At 39.7% G+C, this 26339-nt stretch overlaps 1 protein-coding gene across 21 annotated transcripts in view; it reads right to left on the reverse strand.

The window, feature by feature from the left end:
• TCF4 (transcription factor 4) overlaps nucleotides 1–26339 on the reverse strand; it is a 360826-nt gene that overhangs the window by 70557 nt on the left and 263930 nt on the right. Inside the window, exon 1 of one of the 21 annotated variants that reach the window (XM_027118585.1) lies at nucleotides 8980–9138. The exons of the other annotated variants lie outside the window; for them this stretch is intronic. The gene's annotated coding sequence lies outside the window, so the exon portion shown is untranslated. Of the gene's footprint in view, nucleotides 1–8979; nucleotides 9139–26339 lie in introns of those variants that run through there. 21 annotated transcript variants of the gene reach the window in all.

A 26339-nucleotide genomic window follows, 5' to 3' on the forward strand; every position in this document is an offset into this window, starting at 1 on the left:
GAAAATGTTTTGGAAATAGACAGATGCAGGGGTTGCTCAACATTGTGAATATACCAAATACCAATGAATTGCCCATTTAAAAATGGTTAATTTTATGTTACGTACATTTCGCCTCAATTAAAATAAAACAAAACAAAATCACTGTAGCAGGCCTAAAACTTATGTATCCTTCACAAAAAATATTAGTGAGGACCCATCTGCAGGGAGGTGGTATTCCAGGAGAAGAGAGGACCAACGATCGACCATATTTCTTAAGCAGTAAGCCTTGTCAAATGTAGGTAAATAATGCAGCCATTATCGAAACTGCTCTCTCACCAAAGTCACTCATCATCTCTTCGTCACCAAATTCAATCTTCTTCATTCTATCAAGGAAATGAACTTATGATTCTCCCTCATTGCCGAAACAGCTTAAGTGAGCTAACCAGCTGTAGATAATGGTCCCCAATGGAGACCATCTTTCCAGTTTTGGTTCTACCACTCAACAACTGACCACCGGTGGGTCATTCAGCCTCTCTCTCAATCTTACAATATTCATTTGGAAAATACAGATCATGACATCTGCTGCTACATGGAGATGTGTTGCAAATAAAACCAGATCATGCTCTGAGAAAACACCTTGAAAAAAACGGACCTCAACGTATCTAATTTGCATAGCATGTTCAGCACCTTAGTGATGCTTAAAATATTTTTTGATGGTGATGAGTCCATTTTCTTTAATGGAAAATTTCTTGACACGTACACAACCTATTCAGCTCTTTCTCTATCAATTACAAATGGGAATGGGAACCAGGGGTGTCATATCGACAGGAGTATAGACCAAAAAACTTTGGGGAAAGAATGAGCTCAGTAAGTTTTAATCAAATATATTTCATCTTCTAAACTTTCCCAGCACTTTACTTTTAGAAATTTGTAAATTTTATGAATTATACAGGTCTTCTCTCCCATAAAATACTGTGGGCTCCTCAGGGAAAGAGGGTGTGATACAGAGGACATTCAATGAAATGACTGCCTACAGCAGGTGCCCAATAAGTATTTATTATACAAACAAGGGCAACAGCCAAAGTAAAAGAAGACCAATTCTTTCCTGCACTTACAAAGCTTACACAGCAGATTTTCGGCACTGAAGTCCCTTACAGAGGTGTATTTCAGGTGTCTTTGTTGAGAACTGTCCTCTGAATCATGAATGGCTTCTTTAAGGTACTGCACAATGGGGGTGAATCTCTGGCCTCATACCAGGAAGATGTCACATAGAGATTACACAGATGTAAAAGACACTGTGCTTCAGTTTCACAGATGTCCAGCATTGAATGTGCAAAATTTCTCAAGGAACTCATCCATGTAGAATTTATGGGAATCTCTGATGTGCTATATTTGTGATATCTGTTCCTTCGTTTCTGTGTCCAGATTTTAAAAATAAAGATTGCATGAAACTAAAACAAACAGAGAGTCAGTCTAGGACTTTAATTTTCCAAAAAAAGATTGAGAAACTCAAACAGAAGTCTCAGGCAGGTTAGGACCACACATCACCTTTGATGGTGTTTTCTAATATCTCCATTCAATGGGAACTCAAAACCAAACTGGACTGGGATAAGGAGGCATAACACAGAGTACAAACCTCAAGCCACACTCACCACTTAAATAACTCTCCCCTTTCATCTGCCATCTTAACATCGGCAGGCGGACTCTCAACCACCGAGCCACCAGGGAAGCCCCATCTGCCATCTTAATTCCTCCTATTCTTTCATGGATCTGTCCAGATCCCTCCTTCATCTGCCTGATCTGTAAGGCTCATTTTACCCTTTGCATGTTTTCTAACTTGTGGTGCTGTCTTCTGCTTTATATTTATGGTCTATTTTCCCAAATACATTCCAATCCCCTGGGTTGTAGGTGGCTCATTCTTTCTACCAGTCTCTCTGTCTGGAAGATGATTATTTTCCATTGATGATGGTGATGATGATGATGACAATGACGATGGAAAAAGCATCTTGCCATGGACTTTCCCCATTTCTTTATCTTTTTTCCATACCCACTCCTCCAATGAAACTGCTCGAAAGCTCCTGGATGCTGCAGCCAAATGTCACTTTCACTCTCAGTAACATCTGACACTGTTGACAGTTTCCTCCTGCCAGTCAAATCTGCTCTCCTTGGCTTCTGTGACTATGTCTTCCTGTTGTTCCTCCCGTCTCTCTGGACTTTTAAATGCAATGACATCTTCGGCATATCCATTTGAAGGGCTCCTCATGACATCACGATAAAATCTGAACTCTTCAATGGGGTGCACAAGGCGATTTATGACCTAGCCACTGTTTATCTTTTCAGTCCCATCTTTCACTATTATCATTGTGCACCATGAGCTCCAGCCATCCTGCACCACCTTTGGATAACAGTATATGCCCTTCTCTCCCTTGATCTGGTTACTACCCTTGCATTTTGCCTGCTGAATTCCCATTCATCGGTGGACCTCACTTCCTCCAGGCCAAATGTGGGATAGGTACCCTTCTTGTGTGTACCTTCAACAGCCTGTACTCCCCCATCGATGCATTATCAGACTAAACGTAGCTCAGTTTACTTGTCTATCCCACGTCTGTCTTGTTCAGAGTCGTATTTCAGCACTTGACTCAGAGTTAGCATCCAAGCCTGTTACCACCATTTGAGTGAAGGAGTTAGGGAAAGAACATTAAAATGTTTTCTTAAACAACCAAAACAACACTTTCCTAAAGAGAAAAGATGAAATCTCCCATCTCTCTCTAATTTCAAACTGATAACCTCAGGTGACAGTGCCAGTCCAAAGAATGGATAAAAGGATGCCATCCAAGTGCACGTCAATGACTTACTCTCCATGGGAGAAGCCTGAAGGTCTGGCTCTTTTTGTTCCCTAAATGCCCACGTGCTCTGCTCCTGTAGTTAAAGCCAGATGCCAAGGAACAACATATCAAGGAGAGAGGATACGGGGGCTCTAAGAAGTCTGCAATTGTCCCAGGACTTAGACTCCCTAATGTTATTAGCCATCTTGAGTGCAATGTGGGAAAGAGAAAGCAAACTTCCACTACCTACAAGGCCACAGACCTCAGCAGTGAAAAAGATCGGAAGCCAAGGTCATGATCTGTGCTTGGTAGTGTACAGCGGGGCTGGCAGGCCTCCCACCATAATGCCAAGAGAGGTAACTGTCCTCCTTCATGAGGTTTTCACCTGCGGTGGTTTAGCGCTTTGATTTAATAAGGCAGCATCCGTTTCAGGACCAGTTTCTTAATAATGATGCTTTTCTTCTGTTCGTCTCCAGTCACACCAAAGAGGGCCGTACCAGTATGACTGTTCCTAAGGTGATCTGTGGTATTTTCTAAAATAGTCTGACGTGAACCAACTGGGTCAAAAAATGCTAAGATTTGCATTTCCTTGAAATGTGATGCTATTTTTGAGCTTCTCATTGAAAAAAAAAAATTAAACTGCAAGTAATTAAGTGTGGAGGAGCACACCAAAGGTGGCTCGCATTTAGGCACATGGTAAACTGATTTGCCATTGAACTGGGAGGTTAATATTAGGAGTGGGGAAGCCAAGCCGTGGTTTGTGTTTGTTCAGTGTCTCATACTATTTTTTCAAATGTCATGGGCTCAGCAAAACCCGAAACACATTTTCTCAGCACTTCTCTCTATTTTTCAACCCATATGTATTCCAAGAGCAGTTTAATTCATATGTTTCTGATTTATTTACATGCAAGTCATCAGAATGTTGTTTTGTACGAACTATTTGATGTCCAGGAAGCCTGTTGAGTCTTGCCTTTGAGGTTTTTTCCTTAGGAGCAGGAAGCCATGATTTGCAAATAGAAAAAAAAAAAAAAGAAAAGAAAAGAAAGAAAGAAGAAAGCTCATCAGAACCCCCAATATTTTGAACCTCAAAGGTTCAAAATTGTCTTCAAAAGGTAGATGGCATAAAGTCTGAGTACAATTCTTACAGTCTGCAGACTTTGTATTTTCCAGGTCCTAATTGACATTGCCCTTCTCAATGGTACTAATGCCTTCCTTGTGGACATAAAAGTACATATTTGCAATGTATGAACAAGAACAGATCCTAAAGAGATGCGAGGACCTCTTCAAAGATGAAGTGAATGCCTTCTGTAACATGGTATCTGGGGCAGGGGAGGGGGCTTCAGTATCCAGAGAGAGAAATGTTGTTATCACTTTTCCAGGAGAGTCCTGAGAAAATGAGGACCAGTTTTCACCCCACTAGGGGATTCTCTTTCCTCAATTTGTAAAAGTAACTCTGATTCAGTTGTGATCTGAGAGTTGTTTGCATACATTTAAAAAACACCATAACATAATTTTATAAATATTTCTCCCTTTGTAAGTAACTGCAAACTAAAAAAAAAAAAAAAAAAAGAATACTAGTAATTGTTAGGACTTCCATGGACCAAGTTAATTCAAGGATCCCTATATTCAGACTTTTGAAAGAGCTGGGGTTTTTTTCTTAATAAAGATTGATACCATGTAGTCAGCACATGTAGGAGGGCTTTTATCTTTTAGCAAGGTGTCTACAGAAGCAGTTTAAATGATACTGTAGAAGGTAGTAATAGTTTAGAGGCTGAATCTGATTTTAATAGCAGTGATTCTTTTAAATAGATTTTTTAAAAAGAAATTGTATATTAAAAAAAGGTTGGGCTTCCCTGGTGGCGCAGTGGTTAAGAATCTGCCTGCCAATGCAGGGGACACAAGTCCGGGCCCTGGTCCGGGAAGATCCCACATGCCGCAGAGCAACTAACCCGGTGCGCCACAACTACTGAGCCTGTGCTCTAGAGCCCGTGAGCCACAACTACTGAGCCCACGTGCCACAACTGCTGAAGCCCGTGTGCCTAGAGCCCATGCTCTGCAACAAGAGAAGCCACCGCAATGAGAAGCCCGTGCACCACAACCATAGAAAGCCTGTGCGCAATAATGAAGACCCAACGCAGCCATAAATAAATAAATAAATAAATAAATAAATAAATAAATGTATTTATTTAAAAAGAAAGAAAAAAAGGTTGCCTCCTCTACAAACGTTCCTAAATTTCAGTCCCCAAATCAAATTGATGCTGGGCAAGAAGCATGTAAGTGGTCTCTAACACTATCACATGCCTCTGTAGTGTGTCTCTAAAATATAAACCCACATTTCCCATCTGACTCTTTGTCGTCTGTTTGGCGGGATAGATTAGAAGTGTTGGCTAGTCTGAGCTGGGACTGAAAGATTTCTACCTATGCCGCCTTTCAAAACTGAGCTATCTCCCTTCCCAAAAACTCTTTTCCATTTTCCCATTTTCAAAACCAGAATGGTGTTAGGGCTGAGAAGATTCAAAAAGTCTTCTCAGATCAAATCTCTCTCCAGCACAGCTGCTGTTAAGTGACCCAACATGTTTTAAGACAGGTTCATATTCCTTACACTACATTATTTTTCTATGAGTCCCCAAGTCTACACATTTCAGAAAAGCTATATATATATATATATATATATATTTTTTTTTTTAATCACCAAAATGGACTTCTCAATACATCCCTCTTTGAAAGCAGCTAACATGGCATGCGCACCAAGGAGAAATGTTGTCTTACGCTGTCAGGCTGAATGGTGATTTAAGGTTATACTCTGTGTAAATATCAGTCAAATAACAAAATAGCCACTACTAAAATATGTGACTAGAGCAAAGAAATTAATCACTAATTGCTATGAATTCAAACACAGCTCAGGGGACGAAATTTTATTAAATTGTAGGAAGATTACCAAGTAACAAAATATAATCATTATCAAGACTGTAAAAAAAAAAGAATCATTTAGCAAGCCAATTTGTATACTATCTAGAGAAAGCTTGGGCAAAGGAAGACAGCAGCCTTCGGCAAATATCTTAAGACACAGTCAATACCATTGTAAAAATATGGTCAGTTTTCTCAACACAGTCATACAGACACCTCCATACAATTTAAGACAACAGCTTAAGTTTTTAGCTTTTACTACCTTTCAATGGAGATCAGCTCTCAGGTAGAAATAAATATAAAGAAGTGTGTCATGTACTCTAATTAGGTTTCAACAGTTGGCCTTCAGAACTAATAACTTATCTCACATTTGAAGACCTTTTGGGGAGGACATGCATTGATTTGATGGTCCTGGTTTGCTGGCTTTCCGTTAAAAAGGAGGAATACATCAACAGAAACATGCACTTGTGAGCTACCACATTATCTTTTTCAACTATATAAAGTCCTAATTGGGAGTAATATTTCGACATGCAACAGCTGAAGTGAAAAAGTCACAGCCTCATGGACTACCCATCTGCAGAACAGATTACAAGACATGTGAACTTGAGAGCATTACAGAAAAATGTTACTTGGAAAGCAAACATTTTCATGGGTAGCATTAAAAGTGTCTCTAATGTTCTTTTCCCCTCTTTGCCTCTCCGTTCCCCAATACTAGACCTTCCCTTGGCAAACTCACAGATGCAATCCCTGCTGTGCAGCAGTAATGAGGAACCTCTCCCTGGGTACCACCGACCGTCAGAAATTTAGTAAAATTTAGTCACCGAGTATGGGAGAGATGGGTCTCCAACCTCCCGCTTCTGAAGGGAAACGCTCATCCAGAACCTACACGCCCCAACTTGCTGCTCCATTTTACGGCTTGAGATGTACAGGAAGGTAGAACCTCAAAGAATTCCTGCCCCATGAGGCAGATGCTCAAACAAATTCAGAGATGTCCTAGATGAAACTCACACATGCGCACATATTAATCTCGATCACTGCCATTTTTCAGCGTTGTTTCAATGTTTAAACAACCTGAACTAACAGCCATTTGAAAGCATGTCCCGAGCTTCTGGAGGGAACCCACTCCCACCACCCATTTGGTGTTCAACTTTAGTAGAATTCTGCTCACCTCCATAGGCTGACCTGCTCTGGGATTTTAACAGAAGGGTGGACAATTTTTTTTTGTTTGTTTGTTTTAATTGAAGGTCCTTAATGTGGGCCACACGTTTCTGGCGGGGACGGGGAAGTACAGAGGAGGCAGGGGCCAGGAATGCAAAGTGGTAGGGAGCTGGGGTGGGGGGGAGAGGGCAAAGTGGGGAGGGACTGGATGATGAAAAGACCAGTTCCACAAGCGAAGCACATTAGCAACCCGGAGTGGAAAGGGCCGGAAGGAAAACCCACCCACCTCACCCCTGCGTTCATTCTATCAACCTGCAATTGCTGCAATCAAAACCATATGTCGGTTCTTCCAGATCTTTCTCACAGGACAAACATGCAAAGGGCCTCGGGCCTGGCGTTGCCATCAAATGGTAATTGATACCAGATGAGCCACAAAACAGAAAAGCACACGCAAACGGCAACCTCTCTCGCTGCACCCGCACCTTCCCAACCCCTGCTTGGCCCCTTGAGAGGGATGAAATTGCAGGTCTTGCCGGGCTGCTAAGTGCGCTGTGCACCACGAAAAACACGTGTACACCACCGCCAGTAACCACCTGTAAATCAGAGGGGAAACGCAGGTCCGCCAGCCAAGAGCTGGGCCCAAAGAACAGGCCAAGGCGCAAGGTCACTCCAGGTTAATACAAGGTCATCGATCAGGGGGCTGAAATGAGCACAGGTGTGAGGCAGATCACAGGCCTGCGTGCAGGGAACTGCCTCCCCCCCGGCCCCCGGCACATCCGGTCTGGAAGAGGCTATTCCCGCTAAGCCACATCTGCCTTCCTCTCCTCCTGCAAGTGAGATGGTGGGAAAGGGAAACCACTCCCCAATTACAAGGCAATTAGAAGAAATCTGCCCGGCTCCTTTTCTGAAGCTCTTTTCTGCATCCCATTGTTCTCACTGAAGGAGAAAAAAAAAAAAATAAAGTCCAGAAAACCTGCAGAGCTGGAGGTCCTGGCAATTGCTGGTTGAATGTAATACAGTAGGTAAAAAACATCCCTTATTTCCCCCGACACTGACAGAACCGCGAGCAGCGCACGGCTCTCGCCTCTGCATGTATATATTTTCTTATTAACTCGATCGGGCAGAAATTTGCAGAGATTTGTTTGGATTTAGAAGTCACAACAAAACGTCAGTTTTACAAACCGAGGATCATTCTGTGGTGAAATGTAGTGCTCTGGACCCGACCAGTCACTGCACACAGCTATTTGTTCCAATTCTTCTAGCAGCGCTTCTGAACAAACAACTAACTTATTCTAAACACACGCAATGGGTCTCATTTTCCTTCCTTCTGCCTATCCCATTATATGTGATATTTTAGTCTTATAGATCTTATGAAGTTTAAATATTTTCCAGATGGGACTAGGGAACACAGAACCCTGTAAACACTCTATGTTATAAAAAGGACCAACTGAATACTTTGAAACAGAAGAGGAAGATGATAGAACATACTTCTTTTGCGAGCAGTAACCCTGTAAGCCAACACCGCAAACTGTAAAAGGGGAACGGTTATCAAGTCTCTTTTTCTTTCCCCAAATTCTCAAGGACTGGCTGATTCATCCTCATTTAGGTCCTATCTATTTATATCTTTTCTAATTAAAAACGTTTCCCCCCAAAGATAATTTAAGCTCCATTTACAATTCAATGCATCTCAATGGTAAGAAAGAAAACCCTGGTTGTAGCCTAATGATAAATTCCACTGTCCCAGAGGGAAAATAAATCAGGCCTATCAATTCCATCCGTTTGCCCAGATTCTCAGCAGAACTCTCTTCCTCGAAGTCTGGCCACAAAAGCCCTGGACGAGGTGGCATTTTGCAAGGACCCTCAACCGAGAGGCAATCCAGGAACATTTATAGGGACAGCACCGATCCAAGAGAAAAGGCAGTGAATAAATGACAGGAGGAAAGTAACAAGGGCAGCAGATTAAAACGAAAGTTCTGGTGAATGCCAGGGGAAGAAAGGAGTAGGGCAAAGCAAATGGGCAGCACACAAGCCAAAGCAGCAGAGTGGGGCTCAGAAGGGTGTCAAATCAGGCAGGCTCGGGAGACCCACTCTGGGGAGACTCTGACCTTACCTGTGCTTTCCCTTGGAGGTCCAGTCAACATAACCCTGTATCTGAGCATCTGCACTGTTTAAATTTCATCCTGTGGTGTTGTTTGCTGATTGATCAGACATGGCTGACAGCATCAGAACTGCAATCTGACAGACAAGGAGCAAGCAGGACCACAGCACAGAATTCATAATAGGAGGGAGAGAGGGAACTTCATGCTGGATATAGGAAAGTCAGACCCGCAGACATCTGCTGCGAGGCCTGGGGCTCGCCTAGGGGTGGGAGGGCCCAGGATGAGGCTGGGAGGAGGGCATGGAGAAGGGGAGGTGGGACGAGCCCAGCCACCCAAATGACCAAGCACGAGGCTTCCCCCTGGATGGAGCTGCATCTGGACCCCGTTTAGCAGCTTCCCTCTGGCCACTCCCAGTTCCTGCTACCTCCAGGGAATACAGCAGGCTGCTCTCCCTGAAAGCCCTCTTCCCAGAATAAAAGTGATGGGGTTGGGGCTTCCCTGGTGGTGCAGTGATTGAGAGTCTGCCTGCCGATGCAGGGGATGCGGGTTCGTGCCCCGGTCCGGGAAGATCCCACATGCCACGGAGCGGCTGGGCCCGTGAGCCATGGCCGCTGAGCCTGTGCATCCGGAGCCTGTGCTCCGCAACGGGAGAGGCTACAACAGTGAGAGGCCTGCGTACCGGTAAAAAAAAAAAAAAAAAGTGGTGGGGTTTCCAGTTTGGGATATGGCAATTTTCCTTTCCTTTATTTATTTTTCAACATTTGTGACGTCTTCCAAAGGATACAGAAGGTACTCAGGAGAGGCTGGCCGACAAAAGCACCCCATCTAGATTTTTGCTGTGCTGGGGAATGGCCTCCCACTGAATGGAATTCTTTACCTATCTGAGAGCAGTAAAGCAAAGAAGTAGAGGAAGAGACAGAGGTTGAAGGTGTTGGGAAATAGTAAGTGAAATAATCGCTGTCAAAAATGGAACAGAGAGAAAAGAAGGAAAATAGCTAGGAAATGGGACGGAGAGAGGAACCACCCCCAGCCCTGGGTCAGAGAGGATAGGTCTTCATTCTGACCCAAGTATCTTCTTCTTTTCTGGCCAACAGGAGGTGCTGAAAGCAATAGTGGCTGGCCACACAGATCACCCTCTACTGTCCCCATCTTGCTCCTAATAGATACACACACGCACACACACACACACACACACACATCCCTGAACCAGTCTACTATCCAACAACGACAACTGAATTTACCTGCTCTAAATGTAGGATCACCCTCCCTCATGAATATCGATATGTAGGGTTTTCACCTCCAATTAAGGATCAATTTGAACACTTGCCTCCCTGTTCCCCACTCCCCAGAATCATGACTATACATCTTGGGGGGGAAAATTAGAAGAATTTCAAAATCCAAACAGAATTCCCCAATGCTCATCAAAAAACATTACTTGCAAATTTTCTCTTTCCCAGCATTGTCTGTTAGTAGAATTTGGGGAAAGTCATCATGGTTTCATTAATAATTACAGAAGAAGAAAAGATACAAGGTGAAGCGAGGATACAGCAGAATGATTTTAAAAAGAGATGGATAAAAGAGGCAGGGAATCAGGGTAAAATAAGGGCCAGAGAGATCAGGTTATTAAAACTAACCAGTTAGGTGGACAGAGAAAGGAATAAGATGCTTTGGCTGAGGGGAAGGAAAAGGTTAACGCAACAGGAAAATCAAGGCTTAATAAAAGTTAATCCTTGAGAAACACCATCCCTGATCTAACATCCATTTGGAACGGTAAAATGGCAGAAAAGGGTAAAGTAAGTCCATCTGGCTTAAAACTGAATACAAATTCCACCAGGATCTTCACCTCCAAAAACAGACAAGAAAGAAAAACCTCATTTCCCCCCTTCATTTTGAAAACACGATTATATAGAACTAATTTGTGAAATCAAGCTAGAAAGACACAGCACTGAAATCTGAAGAGGCAAGACAAGGGAACCAGCGTAAAGGAACTGTACGTGAAAATGAGTGCAACAAGGCGGGAAAAGAAATGAATGTAAGGGTTTGATGTGAACGGAGGAAGTGCTGGACAGAAAGCGAAGTCCAGGGAGAAAGGGACAGCCAGAAGGTCTGGATTTCACTCAGAGAAGAAAAATGAATGAAACACACTAGGCCAGGGAATAGAAATGACTGAACAAGAAAAAATGGAAATAAGGATACAGGAATGTGAAATGGGGGTAAAAGGGATAAAGACAGTGCGAAAGAGATCACATAGAAATTGGGAAAACAGAAGACAGTTTGCTTGAAGCATAAAAAAAGTGCCTTAGGATTTACGGAATGACAAGCACAATTTTGCTAGAGGTATTCCATTGAAAACATCATCACGGGCTGAGACTATGTGAAAAAAAATTTCACAGGTTATTTGAATCCACTTTCCAACTTTATAACATATCCTTAATTTCCAGGATCTGTTTGCAATTGCATGAGACAACAATAAAAATATTACACAGGGACCTTACTTTCTCCCCAATTTTGTGTCAGAAATGAACCTACGCAGTGCACATGATCGCTTTGTGACACTCTTCATTATCTATGGCATTCAAGGTCCACGTTCTCTTAAAGGAATATTCGTGCAAGCACCTTGCCCCAGGCCAAAGGAAATCTTAGGCTCTTCATTCAAAATGCTGAAGTTACCCTGGAATCTGGGAACTAGATATTTTAAAGATGAGTCAAGAAAATGTCACTGGAGGAGACGGCATTTCCAATGGGAGCCCTGAGAATCTCAGCAGCCTTTCAAGCTCCTGGCCTGGGTTTTCTTTTTTAACTCAGCAGAGGCTCAAGTTGGTTCCACTGATAAGCCAATAATTGCACATTTGGTGGAAAAGTCTACAGCTCTGTAAAGCGGGGAGGGAAGCACGATGACAGCCGTTTCAGGTGCGGAGACACAATAAAAACAATACAGAAAGAAAATGTTTGCTTTTTAAGTCAACTGAGATGTCATACCCGTTAATAAATCTATCTGCTAAATCTACTCTTATTCATGTGGGACATCACCAATTTAAAGTAAAATAAATTATCTTTAATTAAATGGAATTGTCCTCTTCCTCCCGCTATCATCCCCAATTATTACATTCTAATCAGCCCTTTAGGGAGAGAGCAGGAGAGAAGGCTGAAAGGCAAACTGACTAAAAATAATTTCTCTTTCTGTCAAGTGATGAAATTTTTATCTTAATTATTGGTTATAACTGTAATTTTTGGGTATAAGTAATGAGAACTATAAAAACTTTGTCATTTATGGGGGAAAACACTACGTGGCCACTTCCAAAATCTCCTTGCACTTTTCCTCTGTGAAAATTTCAGAACTTAAAAGAAGCCATTCCAGACTGAGCAAATGACCTATTTAAACCTAATATATTACTTTTATTTCCAGCACAAAAGTGCCAGTTTTAATTAATACTTTAAAATACAGAGCACTAACGGAATGCCAGCCCTGTTATTTTTAGACTGTGAGGCTTTCCACAACTGGGATTACTGAATGGTATCGACTTATGTTTCGACAAGAACAGCACAGACACGTTAAATGTTAAGACATGTAGCTGCATAAAAGGAAGAGGCTGATCTACTTACAAATATTTAGTGACTCTCTCTGTCCCAATTCCTGGCTCCCCCATATCCCTCTTTTCTTTTTTTTTAAACTGCACCCAAATTCCAAAAAAAGCAATGTGTGTTTCAACCTAGCAATCTGTATGAAAGATACCCCATCATCAGCTCTCACGGATGCAACAATGCCCCCCCACAAAGAAATGGTGAAATCAACAGGTGAGTAGTGTCTGACCCCCCAACTCCAAAGGCAAAGAGAGCAAATATGCTCCTAAGAGTAATAAAGAATGAATTTGGGTTAAATCTCTGCATATATGTTGTAACGGTGCCCGACCCATCTTCCTCCCAAGCCACAGCTTGGTTTTTGTTTGTTTCACTTTTTATTATAACTGTGGACTTTGTCAGGACCGGGAGTTTTCTTTTAGCCCTCTATGTAATGACAAAATTAACCACTAAAATTGGGAAATTTATCTTCTGTCTAGAATAAATAGGTGGGGGTATTGACTGTTTTCTGACTACTTAGTGTTACTTTTAAAAATGTATTTTTTTCAGGGTGTAGTACTGTTTTCATTTAGCATGCCTTTGAATTGCCGCCTACAGAAGTAAAAAAAGAAACCACAGCTATACAAGCCTGCTGACTTTCTTATAAAAGAACCAGTTTTAAACTTGTTTATACTACTGATTCCAAATGAATTCAAGATGGTGGCTAGTTAAAGAAAGAGAACTCATGCCAGGGAGTTTGATCAAAGAACTTCAATTCAGCAATGTTCAGTTTTAATTGACCACTAATTAAGCTACATTAGTCCAAGAAAGGTCTGTATCACTTTGAGTAATAAAGAAAAGAATTAATTTAACCCTGTGTCACTCAGCTTCAGTAAATTCATCTGAAAGCAACTTCTCAAACGACAGGCATGAAAGAGGAGTTTAGTGTTAAATGCCAAAAGTGGTCTACAGAATTCAGAGAAGACCAGAGGCTCGGTTTTCTACTGCATTTGTTACTTCACGAGTGATGTCACCTTGCAGGTATAATTATCTTCATTACAGATACAAAGATGTCAGCTTTACTCCCTGGGTTGCAAAGGGTTGCTTTAAAATTGGATTCAAAACATGGCATCATACCAGCCACAGTTTTAACTTTCCTGTATTCTAGACAAAAATAGAGTGGATTTGCAAAATCATGAGAATTTTCAAAGGCCTGGAACTCTCCTTCTGGGAAAAGTGAGTTGAAGACTGTGGGGGGGAGGAGTGGAACAACTGCAATGACACCACCAAAAAAGCCCATTATAATTAGAGACCACAAGCTATGACAACATGACAGCAGCATTTGAAAGTCCATGTGCTAAAATAGTTAGTTTCTGAAAGTCCAGTTGCAAAATTTTTATTTCCCCACACAATGCCCTTAGCAGAATTGTATGCCTACAATTCTGATTTTTGAAAAATCTCAGGCAGGAAAGTAACCATAATAAAACAGCACAAACCTCATTTTAGGATTTAACATCAAAATGTAAGACACTACGTTACAGCTTGTTGATGACTTTTAAAGTTCTTCACGTTAACTCAGAGGTGAATTCCCTATGGTCTTATGGCCAACATAAAAAAGTAAAGCATGCTTCCATTTTGAAAATAAACCCAAATGTCAGTGGTACGCTGGCTTCTATGTTATAGTAATAACCCCCGTCCTCCACGCCTGTAATAGCATTGAATGCCATAAGGGCCAAACATTCTCGAAGAGGGATATCCTTGTGGCCTCTACACACACATTATATTTGGTCTTAATGATTTTGGCAACTACTGCATTTTCTACAATAGAATGTAATGAATAACGTTTTTTCTACATTCTGCCAATACTCATTAAAATGCACTTGTTTGTGAAATGCAATAGCTAGCTATATGAAACCAAAATATTAATGCAAATTGGAATTTCTAAGTTTAAAGCGGTATTTGCATAACAGGAACTAAACAGGGTACAAGCTGCAAGAACACAAATGCCTCTTAATACCACGATTATTACCAAGAGGAATGAGGGCTTGTGTACACCATTAGAAGTTCAAGGGCAAAGCGTCTGCCAGGATGTACCACTATAGGCTCCTGGTGCTTCCAACAAAAGGATGACGGGAAAAATCTGCGATCATCTCGTCTATTAAAATAGTATAGGTGTACGGCCCAAACACTCATTCCCTGTGCTCAACAATACCCTAGATCTAGCCCACTCATCCACTGCCATGCCTAGACATCACTGAAAAATATTCCACACAATTTTGAATGTGCATGTATGAATCAAGGGGGTCATCAGGACCATCAACATTCACCAGGCACATTTCTCCAACAGCATGATGCAAGGAATGAAAATATATATTTTCATTCATTCAACCAAAAATGTCCTAGTAGGCCATGTTGGATCAGAGGAATCTTGAGAAACATGACATTAAAAAAAGTTTCAGTACATACTGGTTTGTTCAAGAAATAGTATTTGAGTAGCTCCACAGGCTAATCTTTGAATTTGACCTCTAAATGCCTGAAAGCTTGTCGGGAAGATGTGAAGATTTCAAAACCATGCAGTCAATTTAGGGACTAAACGAGTGTTAAGGATAAGACGTGCAGACTTTTTCACTTATTAGGAAGATATATTTGGATTATATGACGAAATACACATGATTTTTCTTTTAATAAAATTCTACTTTGTAGTAGAACAGCCAGAACAAAGGTATGAGCTCTCCAAATTCCACGGAGGCCAGCTCTCGGGGAGCACTCTACGTAAGAGTCTTGCCTAACTGTATATACAGGCGTAGGCATGTATGGTGCATGGGGGACTCATTCATTTGGCTGTATAAACATTTCTTGGTTGTCCACAATACGCTAACAAGTGTATAAAGATGCATTAAGACATTGGTTAGAATAGGCATCATCAGAAAATCTACAAACAACAAATGCTGGAGAGGGTGTGGAGAAAAGGGAACCCTCTTGCACTGTTGGTGGGAATGTAAATTGATACAGCCACTATGGAGGACAGTATGGAGGTTCCTTAAAAATAGAACTGCCGTACGACCCAGCAATCCCACTACCGGGCATATACCTGAGAAAACCATAATTCAAACAGACACATGCACCCCAACGTCCCTTGCAACACTATTTACAATAGCCAGGACATGGAAGCAACCTAAATGCCCACTGACAGATGAATGGATAAAGAAGATGTGGTACACATATACAATGGAATATTACTCAACCATAAAGAGGAACGAAATTGGGTCATTTGTAGAGATGTGGATGAACCTAGAGACTGTCATACAGACTGAAGTAAGTCAGAAAGAGAAAAACAAATATCGTATATTAACGCATATATGTGGAATCTAGAAAAATGGTACAGATGAACCGGTTTGCAAGGCAGACACAGAGACACAGATGTAGAGAACAAACGTATGGACACCAAGGGGGAAAGTGGGACGGGGGTGGTGGTGGTGGGATGAATTGGGAGATTGGGATTGACATACATACACTAATATGTATAAAACAGATAACTAATAAGAACCTGCTGTATAAAAAATATATATTAAATTAAATTAAATTAAAAAAAAAAGCTACAGTCCCTCTCTTGGAGGACCTCTTATTCAGAAGAAGGTGATTCAGGGTCTGCACTGTGCGTAGACAAAGGGCTATATCCTTTGAAAAGTTTCTCTACATCAAGCTTTAAATTTAATTAAGAAAAAAGAGATGAACACAGATGAGATATGCATTCACTAAAATGCCAGGTAGCTTTAAACTATCCGTTCTTACTTCGGATGTCAATATATTGAAACATACAGCAGAAGTGCCTCTAGTTCTGTTATAATCCATATGATGTTGAGCAAGTAAGCTAATCCTGTAACACTACCACTTCCCAGACCTGTCCAAAACTCGCCCCTAACCACCACGTGCGACTCCTGAGCATGCGATATGTGGCTAGTGTCACTGAGGACCTGACTTTTTTGAATTTTATTTCATTTAAATTAATTTACATTTAATGTTAATAGCCCCATGTGGCAAGTGGCTATCTCAATGGACAGCCCAGTTCTACCTAGACCGCAAAATGGGTTAGCAACATTTGGACCACCTATCTTACTGCGATGCGACGCAGTACGGATTAAGCTGGAAGGTGTTCAAGAAAGCATTCGGAAAGAACTGAGGCTTGCACATGTATTTTGTTGCATGCTGATTATTACTACAATGAAATATTTACTGCAAGCTTTATTTTATCTGTAAACCACTTCCCTATTAATTACAGAAATTCACAAGATCGATTTTTAGACTCCATACATGTCTGACAAATACCACACAAGCAAGCTCTCTGAATAACATTCCAAAAACGATGTGTAAGCAAATTATAATTCTAAGATTATTCAGAGAACAATACTGGGACAAAAGAGAATTATTGAGAGTCCAACAGAGATAATCAATGATTGATCAAAAATAGAAGCAAGGTCCAAAGAGCCCTGACTTAAAGCAAACTTGCAATTAAAAAAAAATTACCGTCTCCCAGAAACAGAAATACCCAAATCGAGGACATGACCATCAAAAATGGTCACCTTTGCTTCTTGCCAGGCATACACATAAACAAGTTTACACATTTTCTTTTTCGTCGTTCGCTTTGAACACAGTCAGCTCTGTACAATAAAAAGTGGAAAACCCATCAAAATAAATGTAAACTGAGGACCATCTTATAAGATGGCTTCAGTTGTGACGGACACAGTAAAACCCAAAGGCATCAACGTGATTTTACTAGAACTATGTTGCACTAGGGAACAGGGAAACGGGACAATTCTCAGTACAGAGTCAGAGGATACTTGTGAGATGGAAATGAAATATAACAGCCACTGGGCTGAGCAACACTTGAAAGAATATCCCACACCAAAGACAGGCTTCAAGTCAGAGCTGCCACTCCATTCCCCGCTGCCATCTCTACTTCCGTGGAAACTCGGAGAACCTTGTAGGGCACGGGGAGGAAACTGAAGAGTGGCAGCAGTTACTGTCAGACTTGGCAGCTCTCTCCACACCTTGGCATCTAAGACATGAGGTGTGCTTCTGGGTTCCACAAGTTGGCAGGTGTTAAGACTCTGCCACCAGATACCGCCACCTTCCCCCCCAGGATACTAGGGAAGGCAATCTAGGTTTTAAAATCACTTCCAAATCACTGCCGAGGATTATCCAACACTGATGGAAGCTCAGCAGTGCAGGAAGAGAGATCCCCAGTTGCGAGTGGAGAAAGAAGCTGTGTTATTGGGAGAGCTGGAAAGAGAGTCTTTAATGTTGGTTTTCAGCTTTCAACTTTTCTTCGCGCAGAGGACGTGGTTAATGATGCAAACAATATCCTTAATGCCCAAAGTCATCAACTTTAATTATTAATTAGTTTCTTTATGCTAATTTATTTCCTTTTTATGTTCTACAGAAAAAAAAATTCATGGTAATAAACTTTTCTTTTCGGATGATTCCAATAAACCAATGGTTACACTATGAGAGAATTCAAGGTATTTTGAAAGGTAAGATATAAATATATATTCAGGGTTTGGAGAAACGTACCTTATTGACACAACATATTTTAACAGCTGATTTGAAGCCATTCCAGTTGGTTCATAAATAATGTACTATATTTACAACATCTGAAAGAAAATCTCACATTTTCATGGTACATGGTGGAAATACCCGGGCAATACTGAGAAAGAGAGACAGAGAGAGAGAGGGAGGGAGGGAGGGAATTGTTATGGGAAGAAAACAAGAAAAAAAGGAAAAGAAAAAAGAAGAAAGGAAAGGAAAGGAAGGAGAAGGGAAGGAAAGGGAAGGAGAAGGGAAGGAAAAGGGAAGGAGAAGGGAAGAGAAGGGAAGGGAGCTACCATCATTCGTAAGGTGGTTCACCATGCCGGGAATTAATTATTAAGGTCCAGATACACGACTTCTAAAGTAGGACTTCTCAATCTCAGCATGAGTGAGGGGCTGCCCTGGGCACCATAGGATAATGAACAACATCCCTAGCTTCTACCCACTAACTGCGAGAGGCAAGCCCTCACCCTATTCCTGCAGTTGGGACAATTACAAATTTTCCAGATACCTCCCTATGTCCCCTGAGGGGGCACCACTGTTCTAAAGATATCTACTTGTAATCAGAGTATGTCAAATACCCACTTCAATTTTCATAAATCTTCACATAAAAAACGGTCATCTCTAGGAGTATCTTCCTTCACCAAACAAGAAAGTGTCCACTTATATTCCTGATCACTTCGTATGTGACATTTTGACCTTGTGATCTTGTGGTGCACATCAGTGAAACAAGTTACCTATGTTCATTCTAGAACTTTTGGCACCATCTCCATTGTGATTTGCTTATGTGATGGGAAATTATTTTTTTCCACTAACTTATTCTAAACTGTATGCAATAATCAAAATAATACTGTGTATGTAAGCTTTTGATGAATAAGCGAGTTGAGTTATAAATAATTCGCATTATCTTTTAGTTATGTAACCCATCCACCTCTCCACCCAACGGTCCGCACTTTCTCCGATCCAGCCATATATTTATCATCATAAAAGCTGTCATGCTTTCAATTCTGATCGAGTTACACAGGTAAAAAGCCTAGGACCAGCCAAAGAGTTTAATCTACATAGCTCCCTATTGGCAATGCATCTGTGAAGGCATGATTACCTATAAATAATTCCACATCAGGCCAGCTGTATGTTTTCTACACCACACCATCTATTTCAAAATGTAAAACTATCTCCATACCTAAATGTGCCTAAGTTTTGTTAGATCAGTTACATTGTTAAATAGGTGACTGATCTCCTGTCACATTCGAGATTCCAACACTGAGAAGGTTAACATCAAAATAGCTCAACCCAACGCAGGAAGCACTCTCTCACTCTAAACCAGGTTAAAAAGGATCTGTAAAGGGATCCTGAAAAATGTATGACAGATTCCCAAAACAAATGCTTGTCTAAAACTGCTTAGGCATAATTTGTTTCTCCTTTTTCATCTGTTTTGCTTTTTTTTCATCATCTAAAAATGATGGAGGAAAAGAGCCATAAAACCGGAACTTCCTCCATAAGGAACAATTTAGTGTGGGTTTGCATTTCTCAGTGTCATATCTGAAAGGTAAAAAGAAGTTTAGAGGTTAGGATCTCATAATGATTCCCGTAAGTCATCCTCCTCAGGGTTAATAAAGTAAACTGAATCCTAAAAGGTCTTATTAGCAAAACTGACATTGGAAAGTTGGGCCAAGAAGATCTGCTGTTACATGAATTCTTTAAAAGGTAAACGCATTTAGCAATCATGCATCTATTTCTAGCAGTTTGAGCGCTTTCCCTGCAAGCATCCAAGAGGTTTGCTGCACTTCGCAACCTCTGGGAAGAAGGATTACCAGATCCATATCAACATACCTAATTTTACAGTTACCTTATTTAAGTTTCTAATGTGGCACAGGTCTTTTTCTCAGGTGTTAATAGAAAAATCAATTTTAAGTCACAACAGCTGTGAGCATTTTAAATATCACAGCTGTCACGAGTTGAAAATAACCAATTTGGGCACACGCATTCTGCTGCAAATGTAACAAAATGAAAATATGATAGAATTTTATCTTTTACTCCCTCTGAAGCTCAATGTCTAATACAATAGTAGAGTAATAACTTACTTGCTTTAAAATAAAATCAGGCTCCCATTTCTCTGCTGACCTAGCCAACAGATGGCTTAAAAAAAAACAACAGAAAAGAACATCATCTTGAAGGTATACTCCGATGGAACTAACTGTGAACATGCTTAATTATAGAAATAGTATTAATTCTGGAAAGACAGAGTTAAAAAGTTGATATAAAAATTGAGAGTTCATTTATGTAAACATTTTGCTGTGAAGCCAGGGGGCAGATAAAGTGGGATCCATGCTACACATGAAGTGTTATTAAAGTCTAGGAATTTAAATGAGCAATATTACACAGGACAAGATCCAAACTCATATGAACAGTGTTAACTAGTATCTTCCAGGAAATAATGGCATTTTAACCACTTCTTTACAAACTCAAACTATCTGCTGATGGGATGAAATAAAGATAACTTTCCCCCCTCTCAGTGCAAATTTAATATCACATTTCTAAGAATATAATGCCATTCTTAAGGAAAGTAAGAAAGGAAAAAAATAAAAGGGAATAGGGCTTTATTTATTCCACTAGCTGCAGAAAGTTTAGGTTTCTCTGTGTGAAGTTAATTGTAGTCAATGAACACCCAAGAAGTTCTAGAATCATACCAACCAACAGTCATTGCCACCTATGCTCAGATGTTTGAAAAACGATATGGTATGATTAAGACAAGGAGGAAATAAACTAAAGAAAAACGTACATTTCAAACCAAAGCACTGCCAATGGTAGATAACTTACTGCTGAAAACATTCACTCAAAGTCTACCAACCTCCTGGCCAATATATAACCAGAAGAGAAGAAGTCTAAAGGATTTTCGACCCAGATCTGCAACACTACCTAAATTAATTTGATACGCCCCTCTTCTTCCCTTCTTTTCCCTTACAGATTCACAGGGTAGAGATGAAAAGTTGGCACTATTTATACCTAAACAACGTCTAATAAAGAGCTGATATCCTCCCCCCAATTCTGCTTAGGGAGGCTTAGTGCAGTCAGTACAGAAGAGCCCGACCATCCCCTATTATTTACATATTAATTTCAAAGCTACATGAAAAAAACACTGTAGTCTTTTAATCACATCAACACTCCAAAAGGCACTACAAAGTGAAACTACACTTGTTAACCATTTATCCCAACCCTCACATCACACAAAGGAGGCCTAAGAAAACAGCATCCATCCTGCTCCTGTGTGTGAAGCCTCCACTTCTGAATTGTAATAACAGGTGCAGAAATAATAATGTGCTGGGCAATCAACTTTTCTTCCTCTGATTTGTCAGTTTAGCTTAATAATGCCATTAGGAATGTAAACATTTCTGCAATTTATATTTAAAAGTCAATAAAATAATGGGGTACAGGATTTATCCTTTTTAATTTTTTAAGTAATACATTTGATTATTTTAATCACGTCAGTATTTAACTGGATGGGGTTTAAATATGCATGTAACATCAATTTAATTTGTTTTATTCGTGAGAAAAGCTATTGAGTAACACAGCACCATTCTCCTTAAAAAAAAAAAAAAAAAAAAGAAGAGCACACATTCTGGGGAAAAGGGAGTGTAGACACTCTACTTTTTGTTTCCTTTCTTGGAGATGAGATTCCAGTACCTTCCGAATGTCTTTCATTATGAGCATTTTAAAAATGGTACCCAAAGAGGTGAGAACCCAAGACGCACTCACTAGGTGGTTCATGATAGAAACAAGGAGTGCTTCCATACTGTGGATAAACTTTCTTGGGGCTACAGTAATAGGACTGTGGTTGGTAAATGAATCAACTGTTTTTAAAATGGTGTGAGAGTTTTTCCCAACATAGCAATTCCCCCCTTGAACAGGATCATTATCGGTTGCAGTCATTCCGGACTCTATAATTCTCACCCTTAGGTTTGTGGAGGTGAAAAGAGCCAAGTCAAATGTTAGCCTCCACTCTTAACATCCCCTATTCATTTTCAGGGCAGCTACAATGCAAGCAGCTGGAATTCAACTCTCCCCACTTTGTCCTACCAATTACCTCAACGTGCCCTCTCTTCAGAGGAGTGTAATTTGGTCTCCAGGAAAGCACAGCCCTTGGGTCCCTGGAGGATGCCAAAGCCTGCATTTTTTCAGTGGAGGCTGAAATTAGACCATCATCTACACTGCTCCCACCCCTGACTTCTCAGGTGTTTGAAACCCACTCTTTATCCCCATTTGGGGGGTGGACTGCCTTTAAACAGGATACTCTCCCAAATAAAATGTTATAGGCATAGTGTCCCTTTTAAGTCACTTCTGAATAAAATGCCCTGATTAGCATGTGCAATTTCTTGAAGAAATAAGGAAGAAGAATTTGAAGAAAGCTATGGACATGAGGCAACATGGAATTGGAAAGACCCAACTATCAGCAACGTGAATTTTAAAATTCTAATCAGAATATGGTATCGTGACATAAATACATCTGCTAATAAAAGTTGTAGTTCGGAACCTAAGTTATAAATCTTCGGCATTGCAAAAAGGAAAGTTTCCCAAAGTTGAAGTGGAGTAGAACCTAATTCTCAAACCATTTTCAAGCCCCAAACCTTAAGAACTCTTCTTCAGAAGGATAAATTTGTTTTGCTTAACAAAATACAATAATATCTGTATGCCTAAGATGATCCAATAAATGTGGCAAATAGTTTATTACAGATGCTAAAATGTTAAAAATCCTCCAACTAGTGAAGTTTTCTGAAAATTCCATGAATAGGTTTTGAGCAGATCACTTCATAATATAATTATTTTATACAAGTCTCTCTTTCAGTTTTGTGACTATTCCTCTGCGTTTCCTGGTATACAGATAACTGTTTTTTAGGACTGTGATGATTTCCTGAATAGATATAAACATTTTATAAACACAGAGTCCCAAACCTTATTTTTTTCAAGTAATCAATAATGTTTACCACATATAACTTTACCCTGTGTCACCTCAGAGTTATATCTGAAGTATTAAGGGCGAATTTAAACCCAAATATATATAAACTCTGAAAGACTGAAGTCTAAAATTACTGACTGTGAAAAATTAGCTTCTGTGTAACTGTGATGATATTAGAGGAAAAAGGCGAAAAAGCCTCGTAATCTTCAGTGTTTCTGTCCTGAGATTCTCAGTTACAAGTGTTTGTTTGATACACGGAACAAATGTTTTCTTACTGCATTTCTTTTAAGATAAGAGTAAACCTGGGTTCTAACAACTGTTAAAATTGCCACAACCTATCCATGTATTTTTACAGGATTAGAAATTAAGATTCTTTAAAAAATGAATCTCCTGATGGCTGCTTGCTGACTGTACGTATGGCCTACAGGGTGATTCTAAAGAAATGACACTACAGCGTTTGTTTTTTCCTCAGTGGCATCACAGGGATAGAAGTTGCAAGCAAGCTTAGAAACACACTCACATAACATTGAGAATAATGAAAGAGGATAATGTCTAAAATCAAACTATACTAAAACCCATTTAAAAAATAAGTTGCAAGGAAGAAATCACTTATTCTCAAGTCTCTGTAGTGGTCCTGCAATTTTAGTAAAAAAAAAAAAAAAAAGAAAGCAAAGCAAAATAAAACACAAATAGGGAGTGTAATGCAAACCACATTTATAGTGGAACAGGAAACAAACAATTCTTCAGCACAATTTCCTGTAGATCAGTTGGAAAGGTATTTAAGGACTACACCAGCTATTAGATCTTTTCTCCCCGGCCACTTTTCTCCCTAAACCCTCTTCCCCCTGTATTCCAGTGTCCTTCCTCCCCAATCTCCTTGAAACAATGCCATCGCCTAGCGCTACAAGGATGCTTATCAATTATCAACACGATATTCAAAATGTTCAAACCTACCAGAAATTAGGGATTAAATAAATTAACCAAATATGTAACCGAACCATCTTTTTTTCCTGCGAAATTAGCCCCAGAGAAATGTTCAAACTGTCTGTCATCTGTGAATCTCACGCAGGGATTTTGGAAATTTAATCAGAGGCAGAAGAGCAAGATGTAGCCACAAGATCAAGATTATGCGTCTGGTGAATTTTTACCAGCTTAAACCTACAGAACAGAATCAACATAATTTTCTTGTAACCAATCAAGCACAGAAGGAAAAGAAATAAAATTTTCATTGTTATTTTAAAATGAGTAAATTAAAATGCTTTGTATTGTCAACAATATCAAAAAATAGGTCCACTTAAAGGAAGTTTTTCCTGCATGTTTGTTTTTCCTTTGATATGTTTTGTTTTCCTGAATCAGTGGGGAATTGAAAAATTATATTAGTTTGAACCTAAGCAAATTTTCCTCTGTAACAACAGCTAAACAATTATTTTTTAAAGTAATGCATTTATACCAGCTACTTTCATTTATACTCATGGTTCTGAAAATAGTTAAGTATGTGAAATAGCTTTTAAAAATACTAAATGGAATTTACGGTCGATACACTACTGAAAACTTAAAAACCCAGTGCCTACCTGCATGAGGTTACCAGAACCAACTGTGAGGTTTGCAAAGAAAGGGCCATATGTAAAATGCACTGGAAAATATTATTACTGGTGCTATTTAAATATTAAGCTTTTTATGTGAGCACTTCCTGTGGTACATGAAAAAAATAGCTAAACACTTCACATCCTGATTTTTAGCTTCAAACAATTTAGGTGACTGAGATTTTTACTTATTCATAGGAAAACTTTCTTTTAAGAACATATTCCCAACTGAGAGATTCTGGAATTAAAATGTTCCTTTCTTCCATCTTAAGTAAGGAATCATGAAATTATTTTATTTCTTTGGCCTCGATATCAGAAATAATCAATAACCATCTTCATCTCTCAACTTTATGGAGTTGAAAAGCTGTATCCTATGACCAAGAGTCAGAATATAAACGTGGAAAGCTCATTACCATTTACTTTCTGAGAGCTGATGACTTGACAAATAACTATTTCAAAACAACTAGTTTGAAACATGGTTTGAAGCTTGTTAGTATAAAGCGAAAAGAGCAATTACAATAATTACAGGTTTCTCTATACGGTTTAACACATGCACATGCTGGCGAGCGCTGATGATGTGATCTTAAATTACCATTAGGAGGAAATTTCGCCACTTTTGTTTTCAATTTCCTTTGCCATAATTTTATCTTTGTGGAATTGCTTTATTTTTAGATAGGTGGAATTTGACCAAATAATTACTTACTAAAATTCTTATTCGATGAGTAAGACATGTAAGCAGTTATAAAAATCAAAATTTAGAGCTAAAACTACACTTATGGTGGACCAGGTAATGCCTGACACTTATTGCCTCAATGAGGACAGACACAGCAATATTATTTGATAGGCGTTTGTACTCAGAGCACTTAAAAGAAACTGTACTGATTTTCTCTGCAAAAACCCTCTCTCCCATAGTTAAGGAGTAGTGCTTTCAAATTTATTTAGCTGAGAATGGGCTTCATTTATATTGAAACCTCTAACCCACAGAGAAAAGAAATCACACAACTCACGTTGGTCAAGTTCATTAAACTCTCACCTGAGGAGGAGCTGATTTTTTAAAAAATACATTCTGGTTCATATTCAAGATTTAGTCTTTGGCAGCTCTAGGGTTATGATTTTTTTTTTGGTAGGTTTTGGCTTCTTGAAGTCCACAGTTCAGGACAGGTCCAATATTTCACAGAAAGAAGGAAACAATTTGTTGTGAGTTATGGTCACGGAAACACTTCATAACTGAAGGTAATAGAAAATCCACATTTTCCTTTGTTTGTCCTAAAATATCATTGATTATAATATTTCCCTTGCTGGGAAGTTAGAGGAAAACTGATTTTGCAAACCCTATACACAGTTGCCAATTCAAGAAGAAGAAATCGTAACTGTTGTAATGCTTAATTGTACTCTTCCCACAACCTAAAATCACAGTGTTTTGGAATGACTTTACATTTTTCTTCTTTTGTTTATTCACAGGGAAAACCTGCTTCCTCTGGCCTCTCTCAGTTCAGAGAGTTCAAACTGAATTTAAACAAGTAATTGACTTGTCACTGGGAAAAAAAAGAAGGAATTCAGGGCTGTGTTGTCTTCAGAGGGAAGCTTGTGGAACACATAGCTGATCACACTTAACTCCAACAATTTAGGTTAAAACACACGTTGGTCATCCGAGCACATCCCCACAGAAATTGCATGGATACTGAAACCC

The sequence above is a fragment of the Aethalodelphis obliquidens genome, unplaced genomic scaffold (genome assembly GCF_003676395.1).
Source record: "Aethalodelphis obliquidens isolate GAN/ISIS:26980383/991018 unplaced genomic scaffold, ASM367639v1 scaffold19, whole genome shotgun sequence".
In the NCBI taxonomy this organism is placed as follows: Eukaryota; Metazoa; Chordata; class Mammalia; order Artiodactyla; family Delphinidae; genus Aethalodelphis; species Aethalodelphis obliquidens.